Source organism: Nomascus leucogenys, chromosome 15, assembly GCF_006542625.1.
Source record: "Nomascus leucogenys isolate Asia chromosome 15, Asia_NLE_v1, whole genome shotgun sequence".
NCBI classification, from domain to species: domain Eukaryota; kingdom Metazoa; phylum Chordata; class Mammalia; order Primates; family Hylobatidae; genus Nomascus; species Nomascus leucogenys.
Genome location: NC_044395.1, coordinates 6,720,280 through 6,735,051, shown reverse-complemented (window position 1 = coordinate 6,735,051; position 14,772 = coordinate 6,720,280). Strand labels below are relative to the sequence as shown.

Sequence of the window (14,772 nt, the reverse complement as noted above, 5' to 3'; positions counted from 1 at the left end):
CCTCAGGGACTGCACAGTACAGCCCTTTTGTTTTACTTGTGAGAGAATCAGAGCCCACAGAAGACTTGGCTCAATAAAATTTAGATTTTAAGAAAAAGAGTTAGAACTGAACATCATGCTTTCTGACTTCCTCACCCAGAACACATTCCTTTAGATCTGTGCTTCCCAAGCCTTCCTGAGCATAAGAATCAACTTTGGAACCCTTAAAAAAACCCTGAATCGGCTGGGCACAGTGGCTCATGCCTGTAATCCCAGCACTTTGGGAGGCTGAGGCGGGCGGATCACCTGAGGTCAGGAGTTCGAAATCAGCCTGGCCAATATGGCAAAACCCCCATCTCTACTAAAAATACAAAAATTAGCTGGGCATGGTGGTGCACACCTGTAATCCCAGCTACTCAGGAGGCTGAGACAAGAGAATCGCTTGAGCCCAGGAGGCAGAGGTTATAGTGAGTCGAGATCACGCCACAGCAGTCCAGCCTGGGCAACAGAGTGAGACTCTGTCTCAAAAAAAATAAATAAATAAATAAAACCTGAATCTCTAGATCATTCTGTACAACAAACTGAGGACACACTGCTTTGGTCTGTTCCAGACCACTGTACCAGAATTGGAAATGCGATGCTTTTGCTCTACTCATCCCTTCATTCACTGTGATTGATTAATTAGAGTAGTTTCTACTTCTTGAAAGACAGTTTTTTTGGCAGTGGTCAAAAAAGGGAAAAACACACTGAACCCAATTTCTGGTCAGTGCATATCCTCTGAATATGTAATGTTGCAAAATCATATTTCAAGTGAAAACAAAAACCACACTAGTTTTACAAAATGAAAGAAACCTCATCGTTGGCCAGAAAATAACTAAAATACATAAGCAATAAATTTGACTCTTAGGGACTATGGTCCTCAAAACAACCCACACACTGTATAGGACAAAAACAAAGTTCATTGGCACAGGGCCCAGTGGTAAAGAGAGGAGGCTGAGCCCACAGTTTACACAAAGCTGTGTCCATCAAGTGCTGGTCTGCTAGCCCATGGCCTGGCTCCTGCCATCCCAGTCACAGGGCAGAATGGGCAATGATGGAAAGAATGGTTCTGCCCTGCTGAGGATGGGAAAGAGGCCCCAGGGGAAAGCAGGGAAGTGAAAGTACAGAGAGGCAGAGGAAATCATCTCCTTACACAAGAAGAGCTTGCAAAATGGAAATTACAAAGTACATGAAGAAAAAGACTCAGAAGAGATTGCCTACAAAATAAAACATTTCAGACAAAAATTCACCCCTGACAGTATTGAAAATATTGACATTAAAATCTTCAAGATCCTTAAAAACTGGAGGTGAAAATTCATAAAATAAACATGGTGTTATGGAACAACAGATGTAGATACTGAACACAGGTGGATGATAAAACCAACCAATTCCAAATCATAAAGTGAAAAATACAGTCATTAAAATAAAAACTTGATAGAGGGAAAAAAGTCTAAATTGGACATGGGTGAAGATATAATTAGCAAAGTAAAAGAATGAAGTATTTAGTAAGTGGCACTGGGAGAGCTGTCTATCCATATACATAATAAGTATTTTGCATATATTATATGTAATATATAGTATGCATAAATGATTTTTATTTCATATTATTAATAAAATAAAATATAAATGTTTAAAAAACTTTAAATCTATTAGGAGAAAATATAGGTGCACATACTTAAGATTTCAGAGTAGGGAAAGATTTATTAAAGCAGACACAAAAAGAGAAAATCAAAGAAAAACTCTGATAAACCCGACCAATTTAGACTTAAAATTTATGCATAAATAATGGTATAGAAAACAAAATTAAAGGCCGCTGAAAGGAAATATGTTCAGCACATATAAGTCCACACCCAGAATATGAAAATAAATATATTCAATACAAAAATATCAAAGAATATAATAGAAAAATGGGCGAGGTATTTTCATGTGTCATTCATGGAAAATGACAAACTGAAATAGAAAACTGCATTTGTTAAATCCAAGTGAAAACACGCTCACCTATAAAAATGATCAGGAACATTTTTAAAAAGTAAGACACACTTTAAAATCCACCTGACAGACAAAAATATCAATGTTTAGCCAAGAATGAGAGCAAATCGGAACTCTCATTTAATACTGATGAGAGTTTGCTAATAGAACCATCACAAAGAGCAGTGGCATCATCCCAAAACGTTTATACTCTGTAACCCAGCTATCCAAGGTAGTGGTCAAAAAAGGGAAAAACACACTGAACCCAATTTCTGGTCAGTGCATATCCTCCGAATATGTAATGTTGCAAAATCATATTTCAAGTGAAAACTTGAATGCTTCCCTGTGTGTGTGTTTGGCCTAGAGAAAATCTATGAACTCTTACAGAGTAAAGATAACTATATACAAGGATGTCCCATACAACAGTGTTGTATCAAAAAGGGGAAATAATGCAAACGTCAAGTGGTAGTGAAGAAAGATACAAAGTAGGATACATGGATAAATTGTGATATGTTCATATAATAAAATATACTGCAGTTAAGAAGAATAACCTACATATGTATTGTCATGAATCTGCTTTGAAAATATAATATTGAATGAAAAAGCAAGTTAGAAAACTTTACATGTACTGTATTTAATTTACATAATGCAAATGAATGATATAGCTTTGCAAATATGTATAAACTATATATATTTTTATATATGTGCATACGTTATAGTTAAAGAGTACATATACAGAACTGGATGCACATCAAATACTTCTTAATCTCTAGCTCTGGAAGGGAAGGGAATGCAAATTAGGAAGGACTTCACAGGGGTCTCAGTTTTACCTAATACATTCTTTGCCTTCAAAAAAGTGTAAAGAAAACTGGACAAATATTAACAGTTGTTCCATTTTGGTAATGGATAAGTGAGTATTTATTAACTTTTTTTTCTTTTATTAAGGGAAAATACCTAAATTCAGGAGCTTAGTGAGAGCTACAGGGTTTCCAAACCTAGAGAATTTAAAAAGGATCTTAAAGAAATAGCATACAGATGGGTATGGTGGCTCATGCTTGTAATCCCAGCCATTTGGGAGGCCAAGGCAGCTGGATCACCTGAGGTCAGGAGTTCAAGACTAGCCTGGCCAACATGGTGAAACCCCGTCTCTACTAAAAATACAAAAATTAGCTGAGTGTGGTGGCAGGCACCTGTAATCCCAGCTACTTGGGAGGCCAAACTCAGGAGGCAGAGTTGCAGTGACCTGAGATCGTGCCATTGCACTCCAGGCCTGGGAGACAAAAGCGAGCATCTGTCTTAAAAAACAAGAACAACAAACCACAAGAAGTAGCATATTTATAAGCAGAACAGCTACCATAGTAAGGGCACCCAAGCACATCATATTTGGAAGAAGTGAGAGAACAAGGAGAAGGAAGAAAGGAGACCACCAACACAAATTCTCTCAGATACTAGAACAGCTGTCACTGACTTGCATTCTTTTGCTCCAAGGTCTCTAATGAAAATCCATAGATGGATGTTAGAAGATTAGCCTCAAATTGAGAAAGAATTCTCTAGCAATTACAATTTTGAAAAATTACTTGGCAATCTCAGGAGAAAGTAAGATGCTATCACTGAAGTTAGTCAAATCTAGTGTGAATACAACCTGGTATGAATACAGCTTTTGGAGTTGAGTAATGCTTGCCATAGTTTGAGGTTTGGCTATGGAGAGAATGGCAAGTATGATAAACACTGTTCACTCCAATAACAAGGCATTTTGCAGAGCATTTCAAAAACTCCCTTACTTAATTCTCAAAATCACACTAGAGGTTGGTAGTACTTCATTATTCTTTTTACAAATGAAGGCGAATATCACATGCGTGGTAGAGATTTGAATTCAGATTGTTCTGACTCTAAGGCCTGAACACGTCATTAAGTTCCTTACGACCACTAGAATGTCAAGATTTATGAAATCAAAGAACTAGATTTCTAGTTATGAAATTTAAGGTTCACCGAGGTTAGATGTCTTGAAGATGTTTTGGCCAATTCAGAGTCCCTGAAGGCAAACCACTTAAAAGTAAACTTCAAAGGGTACTCTTTGGTCTGGTAAAGTCTAGTTTTAATGCTATGAATGTTACTGACTCTACAATGTAATATGAAGGTGCAAAATAAATAAATAAATAAGTAAAACCTGACACAATGATAGAGGGATTTGTACAAAAGAAGAAATAAGTACAAAGCTCAGTTCTTGAGACATTTGGTGTCTGTCGGTGTGGGTGTTTCACCATTCAATGATCCCATGACCCTACACAGTCCACATTTTCAATGTACCTCTTAATCTACTCCTGTCATATGCTCAATCCTTATCACTTGAAAAATCTGTGAAATATTCTATATTCTCATAGCCTCAACCAAACCCTTCCCACACAGCTAACTGCCTGGCACTCATTTTATCTATATCTGAATAAGAGAGAGGTAGATGAGTCAAATATTCCAGAATTGTCACCTATAGTGTGAAAGAAATGGAGGTGTTTGCAACACCGAGTTTCGCTTACTCCCCCAGGCGGGGGACCCTCTGGGGATGACGTGGAATTTGTCCACTTAGCCTCAGCGTCTGTGTTGGTTAAGAAGGGCACTTCCCCAAGAATATTGTGTGCAGGTAGAGGAAACAAATTACAAGAAAATTAAGCCCAGACCAAAAAGTACCTGTCATTGAACCCTTGTGGCTATGCAGATTCCTCAAAGAGAACCTGAAGGACTCAGTGAGTTCTGGTTCAGAATTTGGGGTCAAGGGTCAGACCCACAACTAAATGTGTTTTGTGCAGTAAGAGATAAAATGGTGGGAAGGGGTGATGTGTGTGCCGCCGTGTGTCAGCCACATCCAGTGAAAAGCTCATCACTAGTGTTCTGGGACAGCCTGAAGGAAGACAGCCTGAAGGAGCAAACACAACCTCTGCAGCTCTGCAGGCAAGAAGCTCCCTTAGCATTGCTTCTCTTGCCTTCCTTCCTTTTATCTCTCTCACCTCCACCGTGATTAGGATGCTGAGCGTGTCAGAGGTCATTCAAATGACTTTGCTAATGAAGACTTAATTTCCCCCAAATATGTGCATGGAAATATAATCAGGGTAGGTATTGGAACCCAAAGTTTTGGTCTCCAAAGAGTACATCTCCAGACAGCCACTGAAAGAAGCCAGTTGGTCAGAGCCCAGAGAGGTAGCTGTGCAGAATGTTCAGGGCACTCCGGACCTTTGGGCTTCTCTGTCCGGGACAACTCTGCTGCCCTCATGGTCGAAATGGTTCTTCAGCAGGGATTTCTACTCAACCCAGAGAGCAACCAGGGCTGAGTACTGAGGAGATTTTATGCATCTGAGCAAGAGCGACTGAGAGAGAAAAGCGTTCTTGGCAGGATCTTAAATTTCTGATTCTGGAAAAGGATTCTACTCAAATTTCTCAAAATTACAGAATTGTAAGTACAAAGTCCAGGCTGGGCATGGTGGCTTATGCCTGCAATCCCAGCACTTTGGGAAGCTGAGGCGTGTGGATCACCTAAGGTCAGGAGTTCGAGACCAGCCTGGCCAACAAGCTGAAACCCCGTCTCTACTAAAAATACAACAATGACCCAGGCTAAAAATACAACAATGACCCAGGCATGGTGGCACGCACCTATAATCCCACCTACTTGGGAGGCTGAGGCAGGAAAATTGCTTGAACCCAGGAGGTGGAGGTTGCAGTGAGCTGAGCTCGCACCACTGCACTCCAGCCTGGGTGACAGAGTAAGGATCTGTCTCAAAAAATAAAAAAAAAAGTAAAATAAAAGTACAAAGCCCTATGTCATTACTCATTCCAGAGAAAACTTCCCTGTGCAAAAAAAAAAAAAAAAAAAAAAAAGTACAAAGTCCTATGTAATTTTTTTGTTACAACCCATCTATGAATTGAGGGCCCTGGTAAGCTCCATCTGAAATCAGCATCATGATATTTGCATACATAAGGAGAGTTCTGAGACCGGGTGCATACTTGTGGTTAAAGTCCCATTAGAATAGCTCCTGTATAGAATACATTGTACACACAGGATGTAAACTCAGACAGTGATGGGAGAATATCAAGGCTAGGAGCCACATGCGAAGGCACTTGCAGGCAGGTGTCTGGAGCAAGTAAACCTCTGAGCTTCAATTTTCTCGTCTGTAACAATGAGAGTCCTACTTACTCTAACCATCTTAGAAAGGTGATTAATTGTGGCAATCAAATACGGTAATTGCATTGTTCTCCCCAGACTGCTACAACTAAATACTATAGACTCGGTGGCTTAAACAAAGACATTTACCCATTTTTCACAGTTCTGGAGGCTGAAAGTCCAAATCAAGGTGCCAGCGACATGGTTTCTGGTGAGGGCTTTCTTCCTAGATTGCAGACGACCATTGTCTTGCTACAGCCTCACATGGCAGAGAGATAGAGCTCCTTCTAGTCTCTTCCTCTTCTTATAAGGGTGCTAATCCCATCATGGGACTCTTCTCTTGGGACCTAACCTAACCTGAATTCATGCCTGAAGGGCCTAACCCCCTAATACCATCATGATGGAAATTAGGGCTTTGACATATGAATTTGAGGGGGTCACATTCAGTTCGTATCAGTAATAAAATGAAAGTTTTATAAGTTATTTAGAACTCTGTAAATCCACCTGGCGTCATTACCACCATTACTAATGTAAGCTTCATATAATATGTTAGAGCCTGATACAATATCCTGTCATTTTTTTTCCTTAAGGATGATGGCATTTTAAGGAAACTTACAAACATGCTCTAATCCCTGTCTGCATCCCTACTTTCCACACGAGGAAACAGATAAAGCTGGGTATAAATTCTACCTTCATATTTTAATAAGTATTGTCCTAGAACAAGTTATTTCACCTCTCTAAGTCTTCGTTTCTTCATTTGTAAAAAAGAGACAATGCTGATAACACCTACATTGTCAGAGCTGTGATGAAGTTTAAATCGGACAATGTATGTTACATGCATACGCTAGTCTATATTAACACAGAATAATAGCCTGATATTGTTAGTGTTAAATGTCACTGAATGTTAAATGCTTCTGTTATGTTTTGTTATTATTAATGTTATTGTTAATCACAGAGTTGGACTACGTACCAAGTCTCCTGACATCTGGTGTTCTTCAGAAAAAGAAGGCGTTCTAATCTAGCAAAGCCAATTAAGGCTAAGAACAATTTTTTTCTTAATGACAAATCTTACTAGGTCTTTTCCAGCTGTGTTTTTTCCATCTAAATAGTAAAGATGAGTGCAGGGGAAAGCCAGTTTCTGGAAGTACCCACTAGAAGGGCAGTAAGTAGAATGGGACTCAGGTTACAAAGCTCAGTAGGTTTTAGCTGGGCCTTGTTGCTAAGATACCTGTATTTTCCCGAAAACCAAAGGCAATATAAAGTCTGGTTTGAAGCCATAGAGAAAACTTCCCTGTGCAAAAAATATCACTGGATCCTCTCTTCTGCAGATAGCTCACTGTCGAGGCGGGTATTTTCTCACATGGTATTTACTTTCTGTCTGTACTAAGTCTATTTGTTAGTATTTAGAATTGCTACTTTACTTTTCTAAAATGAGAACAACAACAACCAAAACATCAAAGTATGAGTGCCCAGTCAGAACTGGTAGGGTTACCACCGAGTGTTCAATGACCAAGTTCTCTGCCAGAGGGAGACTGAATGTTTGCCTCATTCCCAGGCTTCCTCGGCCTAAGTAGAAAAAGTTAATGGATTAGCCCTGATGAATGACTGAGGTTCTCAGCAGGCATGGGCTCCAAGCCAGAAATCAGCCCGATGTACAGACAGCAGCCATGTCTGGGGTTGCTGGACGTGGCTGATAACAAGACCGGAAACCCATCAGAGACACCCACCCCCTTACCTCTGGGCCTCATCAAAATTACCTGCCAAAGAGACTCTGCTCCAGACCAGCACCTTGTCAGCCTGTTTTGTAATAGAAAACAGCTGTCCCTGTTGAGAGGCAGAGGTGGAAAGAGTGAAAAGAATGGAGAAAATGCACCATTCATAACTTTTCTGGTTGTGCAGAACTGAAAGTTGCAATCACAGGGTATGCAAAAATGGGAAATTCTAGGGACCCTGTGGGAATGATGGTATCCTCCTCTGAAGGGGCTGATAGGAAATCACAGCTACTGAATTTAAACTAAGATGACTGTTGATCCTTAATAATGGATTTTGAGTAGAAGCTGAACACTGCTTAGCAACATCCCAGGGATAGCAGAGGCAAAGTGGTAGAGAGTTTTGATCAGGCAGTTCAGGTAGGGAGTAGAATCCTCATTGCTGCTTCTTCCTATTTGTTGCTGTAATTTAGTGCCTAGAACAATGGCTATTGCGTGGCATTGTGCTCCACAAATACTTGTTGAATGAATGATTAATAAAATTTATGACCTACATTTTCTAAGGCTGAGCAGAATGAATTTTTTGGTTCATGTGGTCACAATTTGATTCAATGTTCTGTCACTTACTAGCTCTGCTGTCTTAGGTAAGTTCCTCAATATATCCAAATCTGAGTTCATTTTTCTATAAAATTGGGCTTGAACAGTTACCTTATATGACTTTAAAGATCACCAGATTAAATAGAATGTGTTCTCAAATATCTTTCATGAAATGTAAGCTCAGTAAATGATAAAAGTGATCATGAACTGTGTGGTCATTCGATCCCACAGTAACTATTCATGTATATAAATGATGCCCAGATTTAACAGGACAAGATAAAAGTAATACCACAAATACTAAGAAATGTTAATATCAGACTGTTACCTTGTTAATAGTGGGGAAGTGTCACATGTTTCAGAGACATCCTAGTTATTTACATCCAGAAGAGGTTTCCCCAGGCAGAAGAGCTCACCAAGAAACAGTGGGCTGAAGAGACCTTGCATAGCCAGTTAACACCAGAGACAAAGATCATGTGAAAAACTAGAAGCCAGTTGTGAAAGGGGCACCATCAGCATCACTGGTCCTTGCATTTATAAAGAGGCAATTTAGTTTTTAAATTAGATCAGGTTCCCTGACTAATGAAATAATATCTCTGTACAAACATATAGATACACACATGCAGGTACCCAATACACACAGGAAAAAAGAGTTAACTCAAGAATAGGAAAGGAATTTAAGATCATTCAAATCGAGATCTTCAAAATTCGAGTATACATATTTCACTCATAACAGAAACAGGAAGCTGTGAATAAGGAACAGTCATAAAACAAGGAAGATGTCTTTGAAATCAAGATTATAATTGCCATCTACATACAGTTGCTTGCTCTATGTCTCTTTCTCTTTCTCTTTCTCCCTCTCACACACACACTCACTCTCTCTCTCACTCTGAAACTTCCAAATGTCTTCTATTAACAGGACACTTAATTCCAGGTGATGTATGTATCGAATTAGAATTCTAGCCCTTCTATGTAGTCTCAGGTTGTCTGTCATCTCTCCCTGAATGTTTCTGAGTCCCCCACCTGCAGTTCCCTGTGGCTTTTTCAGTGAGGATATGCCACTTAGCTTTTCTAATGGGGTCTTCTGGTGGCCCTGAGTGATGAGATCACTAAGGAAATACTTTAGTGCTGAGCCACTCATCCTGAGCCCAAACAAAGCCCACCTTCTGATGCCAGAAGGGGCACTTAGAAGTGAATCAGCACTCTGTCCTATCAGGCTTTCTATTTATGAAGAACAAGAGGTGAACAGCACTGTCCTTGCTGTGCACACTCGCATGCCTCCGAAGTCCCTTTGATACGATAACTCAGCTGGTTCTGTCTTCCTCTCAGAGCATGGACTCTGTCCTACCAATGGGAGGACTGTGGGGTTTGAGAAAGCTTCTGTAGGTGGTTCTGGTTCAGAACACCCCACCCATCCAGCGCTGGATTGAGAGCTAGGGGTCAAAAGGCACATTGAACGGTAGACGTGAGGCTTCCTACGTCTCTTATTTCACAGACCTTATGGAAAAGCAGGTTTGGAAATGAATGAGCCCAGGATGAAAATTTAAGTCTCTATAAAATATTTTTCATCTACAAAGAAACAACTTTTTCCTCTACCAAAGTTATTTCAGATACATGTGTCTTCACTATGGTCATCCGGGTATTTATAAGGAATACTACATCCCTTGCATTTCAGGTGTGTTGTGAATCAAAGATTACATTATTTTTCTTTTATCCTTATCATCTCCAAACCTCCTATACAACAATTGCAAAGGAAGTAATATGGCAAACTCTCAAGTCTGTTGTGAGAATCAATTTACTTAGATTACGTAAGATATCTAAAACAATAAAACGTGCTTAATGTATAAAAGCTATTATCGTAGTTAACTTTTCTTTTAGTCTTATGACTACATTGTAAATATTGTATAATCTGCATTGCATAGTCATACAAAAATGTCATCTTCACAATACATTTCTAATAACCTGGAAAGCATTCTGTCATTTTCTTAATATTGGCGTGATTCTTGGGTTTGGTTAAAAGGGATTAGAAGAGATTCATTCTCCCCATTTCTAATAAAAATACAAAAAATTAGCCGGGCCTGGTAACGGACGCCTGTAGTCCCAGCTACTCAAGGCTGAGGCAGGAGAATGGCGTGAACCCGGGAGGCGGAGCTTGCAGTGAGCTGAGAGGGCGCCACTGCACTCCAGCCTGGGCGACAGAGCGAGACTGGGTCTCAAAAAAAAAAAAAAAAAAAAAGAAGAAGAGATTCATTCTGTGTTTGGTCTCTTTTCTCCCCTGTTTGAATTTGTCACAGCCCTTTCCCTATAGTGAATCTGATTGCTAGGAAACAGTCCGTTGTGAAATATGTCTCAATGTTACATTTATTTGCAATATATTCAGCTTTACTCCACGCTCTGGCATCGTTCTCTCTAATGAGATCAATGTATTGCCCAACTGAGTCACTGGTTCCTTCCCTTCTTCCAAAGAAAACAACGGCAATTCCAAGGAATTCTTTTCTTTGTTAGTTTTTAGCCTCCTATTTCATTTCTATTATAAATAGCATCAATTATCTGATGTGTAGCTGACAGAGAAGTTTGCCTCCCATGAATCATTTAATTCAGCTGATTCAGCAAAATATTTGACCATGAATGTGCATGCGTGTGTGTGCGCACAGACTCCAGTGCCTGAGTTTTCGTATAAACTAGACAAAGGCCATTTGTCTCCAGATTAATGATAAACAAGATTAAGAACAGTTTCTAAGTTTTGTTTCATTTGGGCCTTCTTGAGCTGCATTTAGCAGATACTAAATTATAATGACCTTTGGAAAGTTCACAAGTTTCCAGGGGTCCAGGATAGTAATTAGCTCTTAACTGTAAAAACAAGTGCTGCTGAAGAACATAAGGTCATAGGAAAATCAGGAATCAGGACTTTGTACAGAAAGATAAAGTGAATAAAATAATGTTTATTCATTTATGAAGCACTCGTTCATGATTTTCTTTTTTTAATATCATCAAAAGAAATAAAATGCCTTATGTTTAAATTTTCACTATGCTTGTATTTCAGCCTCATCAAGGGATACTACTCCTGATCTTTTCATTTTACTTTCCTCGGGTCTGCCTAAACTCAGTGTCTCTCCTAGAAAACCAGCCAACTCATGAAAAACTGTTTGTAAGAAAATGTTCTCAACACAAAGAAATAATAAAGGTTTGAGATGATAAATATGCTAATTACCCTGATCTGATCACTATACATGATATGTACGAAAACATCACTATGTACCTTGTAAAATTATTATGTCAATTAAAAAAAGGGAAAATGTGTTGTGCTTAATTATAATAAGAAAATTTAAACAGATTGATGAGAATTCAAATGTTTTCACTGATGTGAATATTAGTTAACAGGAAGAAAGAACTCATAAAAACTGTTCCATACTTTTTTTACCCTAAAGAGTTAATCCATGCTGTTATAGACACTACCCTGTGAGACACACAAATGCTTTTCCAACTCACTGATTTCAAATCAAAGGGCAAAATATACATTAGTAATGATGATATGCAAAACTCTCCTCAATGTGAACGTCAGTATTTACGTTTTAATGTCAGTTACAAAGATCCCTGGCCGGGCGCCGTGGCTCACGCCTGTAATCCCAGCACTTTGGGAGGCCGAGGCTGGCGGATCACGAGGTCAGGAGATTGAGACCATACTGGCTAACACGGTGAAACCCCGTCTCTACTAAAAATACAAAAAATTAGCAGGGCGTGGTGGCGGGCACCTGTAGTCCCAGCTACGCGGGAGGCTGAGGCAGGAGAATGGCGTGAACCCGAACATGGGGAAACCCCCCATCTCTACAAAAAAAGTACAAAAATTAGCCAGGCGTGATGGCATACTCCTGTAGTCCCAGCTACTCAGGAGGCTGGGAGGATGGCTTGAGTGCAGAAGGTGGAGGTTATAGCAAGCCGTGAACATGCCACTGCACTCCAGCACGTGCAACAGAGCAAGACCCTCTCCTCTTCCCCTCTCACAAAAAAAAAAAACAAAAACACAGAACTACATTACTGCATATTTGTTTGTGTACAATTTACTTGTAATGTAACAACTTCTAGTTTCCCCATAAACTGAAATCCTACACTCAAAAAATAAATCCAGTAATTCACAATTATGTGTTTTGGCTGGCCAAGCATGTTTATCATTTTAAAATAAAATACAACGTTGCAAAAACAGTTGTAGTATCTTGGCAATTGTGTTTCAATACTGTAAAGTATAGGTATCAGAAGAGATTGGGCAGATTTCAGCACATTAAGTTACATTTTATTATAGTTCATTACATTTAAGAAAAAATTAACTGAAAATGCCATTTTTCTTGTTATCAGCATGGAAAGGCCTCAGTATAATAAGTACCATGAATTCACTTATTGAGCATTTACCATATGCCAGTCAATTGACACTTGTCACATAGCCTTTTAACATGCCTATGGTGCAGACAGATTATTTTTATTTACAGATGAAAGTGAGTTTTGGAGAGGTAAGGTAACTGTACTCAAGTTTAAAAAGAAGAAAAAGGTAGTAAGTATAGTAAGTAGAGGTGCTGAGAATTAAACCCAGCTGCATATGACTCCTTAGACCATGATAACCTCTCTGCTATTGTCACTTGCACAAACTGGCTAAAAATAAACAAAAGGAGCAAAACTAAAACAAAGAGATCTCATGCACACAGAAGTGCACGTAGACTCCTATACTTAAGGAATCATCATACACTAAAAGGCCATATGTTTCCAGGCATTTTTCCTGAAGAGTTGATGGAAATGTATCCTTTGAAGGGTATAATGTGCCACCAATCTTTACCATTCTCCTCCCTCCCACTGCTCTAGTGTCTTGTGTTTTGAGGTGAGTATCCTGAACCAGACCTCTGAGTAGCTGCGTCTGTAGGTAAAACACACATTCATATCGTGGACCCTAAGGAGGCTGTGTGCCAATGTATCCATTCTTTTACATGCTAGATCAAAGGCTGTAAACATCATTCCTGAAGATGAATGTGGTCATCTTAGCAATGCTGACGTGTACCAATGTGGATGAAGATCAAATTTGCTTAGAGTTGTCTTTCTTTAGTTATTTCTCTTTTAAAACCTACGCTTGGAGTTTTAGGGGTTCAAAGCAAAAGTTAAACAATTTTATACCAGCTCTCATCCAAGTTAAGACCAGTAGCATCATCAGCACAATCAAAATGGTCCCAAGCAATGTTCCATTTGAGAATTCTTTTACCACAAACTTTTAAACCTCACGTACTTCAAAGGAAAACATTTTGTTTATGCTTATTTCAGCAAACGTTACTGAGTAAAACTGATGGGCTTCTTAAGTTGTTTCACTAGGTTTGATTTTAAATCAAGATGCTATAAATTAAGAAGTCTTTTAAAAATTCAACTTTCTAAATATGTCAAATTTTACTGGGTATGTTAAAAATCAAAGGAAATGTTCTAAATAATATTTCAACTTGCGAGAGATGTTCACCTAAAAACCTGATGGAAAATAGCCAAGCATGGACAGATTTACAGCAGAGGGGAGATGAGGCAGGGCTTGTCAGGACTAAATGAGCTATGAAAATCATTCAAATGTGGGTTCCAATAATGGCTGCACAATTGCCTTCTATAAGACCTCTGCTCATCATTGACTCAACACATGGACACAGGAAGGGGAACATCACACTCCGGGGACTGTTGTGGGGTCGGGGGAGTGGGGAGGGATAGCGTTAGGAGATATATCTAATGCTAAATGATGAGTTAATGGGTGCAGCACACCAACATGGCACATGTATACATATGTAACAAACCTGCACATTGTGCACATGTACCCTAAAAGTATAATAATAATAAAATAAAATTTAAAAATGTATAGAAGATTAAATTGAGATAAGATGTGTAAAATGCCTGGCACATCGATCACATGGATGTATAAATTAAATGTACTACTATGACCAACTAGAGTTTTAGACCAATAGAAAGTGTGATACTAAAACATACAAATTGGAGGGTAGCACGTAAGAGTTCAGCTGCTGCTTTCGACAGTTTTTAGCATGCTGCTCAGGACTCGTCACACATAAAAACCAACAATTCCAATTGGGAGAAAATTGACCCCACTCTCACCCCTCCAACAGAAGAGTGATGGTTGTACTCTGGAAGGTGTCTGGTCACAGACGGAGAAATTTCTCTCGAAGTCTAGCTCATTTTTATCACATTGGATCCTAGAATGGAAATGGATATTCTTGTGGATAAGAACATTGATGCTAGGTCTGCACTGCCAAAATTCAAATCATGCCTCCCTTCCTCAGATCCAGCTATATAATTTATAGGGCCCAATTCCAA

At 39.1% G+C, this 14,772-nt stretch overlaps 1 long non-coding RNA gene across 1 annotated transcript in view; it reads left to right on the top strand.

The window, feature by feature from the left end:
* Positions 1 to 11,643, top strand: part of LOC115830479 — a 28,499-nt gene extending 16,856 nt beyond the window's left edge. Inside the window, exon 4 of the long non-coding RNA XR_004026023.1 lies at positions 11,480 to 11,643. This is a non-coding gene — a long non-coding RNA (uncharacterized LOC115830479). The remainder of the gene's footprint in view (positions 1 to 11,479) is intronic.
* Positions 11,644 to 14,772: the final 3,129 nt, after the last annotated feature.